Source organism: Uranotaenia lowii, chromosome 3, assembly GCF_029784155.1.
Source record: "Uranotaenia lowii strain MFRU-FL chromosome 3, ASM2978415v1, whole genome shotgun sequence".
Taxonomy (NCBI): Eukaryota; Metazoa; Arthropoda; class Insecta; order Diptera; family Culicidae; genus Uranotaenia; species Uranotaenia lowii.
The window spans coordinates 182,376,050-182,379,761 of NC_073693.1; the positions used below are offsets into that span (position 1 = coordinate 182,376,050).

Below are 3,712 nucleotides of genomic sequence, written 5' to 3' on the forward strand. Positions count from 1 at the left end.
ACAGAATTGATTTGTATCAATTCTTTTGGCAACGGTGAGCTCTAAATCGAACATTCCGTTCAGATCCAAGTTGACCAAACACCTTTTGGATGACAATTTTCTTCTACAGGACGCAGCCACGATCGGAATTTTAAAATAATTGACAAATCTAACGCTCTTGGAAGAAGCATACATTGTCAGGACGCAGCCATTTCTTATACAATTAAAGGAGAGCTACAGAATTGATTTGTATCAATTCTTTTGGCAACGGTGAGCTCTAAATCGAACATTCCGTTCAGATCCAAGTAGACCAAACACATTTTGGATGGCAACTTTCTTGTACAGGACGCAGCCACAATGAGAATTTTGAAATAATTGGCAAATCTGACGCTCTTGGATAAAGCAGACATTGTCAGGACGCAGCCATGTCTTATACAATTGAAGGACAGCTACAGAATTAATTTGTATCAATTCTTTTGGCAACGGTGAGCTCTAAATCGAACATTCCGTTCAGATCCAAGTTGACCTAACACATTTTAGATGGCAATTTTCTTCTACAGGACGCAGCCACGATCGGAATTTTGAAATAATTGACAAATCTGACGCTATGGAAGAAGCAAACAGTTTCAGCACACACCCATTTTCCACACAATTAAAAGAGAGCTACAGAATTGATTTGTATCAATTCTTTTGGCAACGGTGAGCTCTAAATCGAACATTCCGTTCAGATCCAAGTTGACCAAACACCTTTTGGATGACAATTTTCTTCTACAGGACGCAGCCACGATCGGAATTTTGAAATAATTGACAAATCTGACGCTCTTGGAAGAAGCAGACATTGTCAGGACGCAGCCATTTCTTATACAATTAAAGGAGAGCTACAGAATTGATTTGTATCAATTCTTTTGGCAACGGTGAGCTCTAAATCGAACATTCCGTTCAGATCCAAGTTGACCAAACACATTTTGGATGGCAATTTTCTTCTACAGGATGCAGCCACGATCGGAATTTTGAAATAATTGACAAATCTGACGCTCTTGGAAGAAGCACACATTGTCAGGACGCAGCCATTTCTTATACAATTAAAGGAGAGCTACAGAATTGATTTGTATCAATTCTTTTGGCAACGGTGAGCTCTAAATCGAACATTCCGTTCAGATCCAAGTTGACCAAACACCATTTGGATGACAATTTTCTTCTACAGGACGCAGCCACGATCGGAATTTTGAAATAATTGACAAATCTAACGCTCTTGGAAGAAGCATACATTGTCAGGACGCAGCCATTTCTTATACAATTAAAGGAAAGCTGCAGAATTTATTTGTATTAATTCTTTTGGCAACGGTCGAACATTCCGTTCAGATCCAAGTTGACCAAACACCTTTTGGATGACAATTTTCTTCTACAGGACGCAGCCACGATCGGAATTTTGAAATAATTGACAAATCTAACGCTCTTGGAAGAAGCATACATTGTCAGGACGCAGCCATTTCTTATACAATTAAAGGAGAGCTACAGAATTGATTTGTATCAATTCTTTTGGCAATGGTGAGCTCTAAATCGAACATTCCGTTCAGATCCAAGTTGACCAAACACATTTTGGATGGCAATTTTCTTCTACAGGACGCAGCCACGATCGGAATTTTGAAATAATTGGCAAATCTGACGCTCTTGGAAGAAGCATACATTGTCAGGACGCAGCCATTTATTACACAATTAAAGGGGAGCTACAGAATTGATTTGTATCAATTCTTTCGGTAACGGTGAGCTCTATATCGAACATTCCGTTCAGATCCAAGTTGACCTAACACATTTTGGATGGCAACTTTCTTGTACAGGACGCAGCCACAATGAGAATTTTGAAATAATTGACAAATCTGACGCTCTTGGAAGAGCTACAGAATTGATTTGTATCAATTCTTTTGGCAACGGTGAGCTCTAAATCGAACATTCCGTTCAGATCCAAGTTGACCAAACACCTTTTGGATGACAATTTTCTTCTACAGGACGCAGCCACGATCTGAATTTTAAAATAATTGACAAATCTAACGCTCTTGGAAGAAGCATACATTGTCAGGACGCAGCCATTTCTTATACAATTAAAGGTGAGCTACAGAATTGATTTGTATCAATTCTTTTGGCAACGGTGAGCTCTAAATCGAACATTCCGTTCAGATCCAAGTTGACCAAACACATTTTGGATGGCAATTTTCTTCTACAGGACGCAGCCACGATCGGAATTTTGAAATAATTGGCAAATCTGACGCTCTTGGAAGAAGCATACATTGTCAGGACGCAGCCATTTATTACACAATTAAAGGAGAGCTACAGAATTGATTTGTATCAATTCTTTCGGTAACGGTGAGCTCTATATCGAACATTCCGTTCAGATCCAAGTTGACCAAACACATTTTGGATGGCAACTTTCTTGTACAGGACGCAGCCACAATGAGAATTTTGAAATAATTGACAAATCTGACGCTCTTGGAAGAGCTACAGAATTGATTTGTATCAATTCTTTTGGCAACGGTGAGCTCTAAATCGAACATTCCGTTCAGATCCAAGTTGACCAAACACCTTTTAGATGACAATTTTCTTCTACAGGACGCAGCCACGATCGGAATTTTGAAATAATTGACAAATCTAACGCTCTTGGAAGAAGCATACATTGTCAGGACGCTGTCATTTCTTATACAATTAAAGGAGAGCTACAGAATTGATTTGTACACGCAGCGAAAAGTAGTGCCATTGAGATAAAAAAAATACATCTTTGTTTCAAAAACCTCATGTACATTGAAACAAAATCCATTTTCCTTAATTCAAGTAAATTTTAAATTGAACCGAATTTTTATTTCATTAAACCAATGTTCCAAATTTTTAAATCAAAAGATTTAAATTAAATTCAAGAAATTTTTTTTTCGACTCTGAATCAATGTAAAAATTCATTGATTTAGATGAATTTTCTTTTGAATCAAAGTATTTTTTCGTCAAACAGTCGACACATCTTCATTAGCTTCTGTTTAGTGAACGGGTCGGCGAGAAGTTTTTCCGACAACCAGTCAGACCATTTCATCTCATGCCGCGCAACAGTCAGACAGCACCGAAATCACAAGATCCGGCGTAGGAAAGTCTTGACAACTAGAGGCCAAACGATAGTGGACTCCTAGGTAGGTCTATCAAAATCAATTTAATTTCAAATAAACCGTCAACCTAACAAACTTTTTCAGGGCAACCATTCATCCAACTAATCGCTTCCGATCCGGTCCAAGGATCCATCTGGCGTCTAAACCTTTCATGAATTGTTCGAAAGGAACTGTCCGCCAACAAACATCGTTCAGTAAGTACTTTCCATTCATGCAATAAATAATTTTAATTTATTTTATTGTTACATATTTGTGTACATTTTGTTCTCCTCTTTATTTACAGATGTGCCGGTTCAAAACTCTGGAAAAATCGACTGTGTGAACATGAACTTACAAATAAATAAATGTTTTTAAACAATAAATTATTTCTTTTTATTTCCAATTGGACGAAAATTAATATATATATATATGTAGTACTAGAATTTTTAGAAACAAAACATAGAATTGAAGAACAAATGCTTTAAAATTGAAACCCAAATAACGTTGGAATAAACGAAAATTTCATAAAATTAAACGAAAAGGCTTTTGAATCAAAAGCATTATGTTATTTGGAACAAAGAAAAAGTTTTGATTCAAAGGAAAGCATTTCT

General features: G+C 36.9%; 1 long non-coding RNA gene across 1 annotated transcript; it reads left to right on the forward strand.

Annotated features, from left to right (window-relative positions):
• The first annotated feature begins 2,984 nt into the window (after positions 1–2,984).
• On the forward strand, positions 2,985–3,453 carry LOC129750865 (uncharacterized). The gene is made up of 3 exons (XR_008738514.1): positions 2,985–3,146; positions 3,207–3,316; positions 3,406–3,453. It is a non-coding gene; the product is annotated as an uncharacterized LOC129750865 (long non-coding RNA).
• Positions 3,454–3,712: the final 259 nt, after the last annotated feature.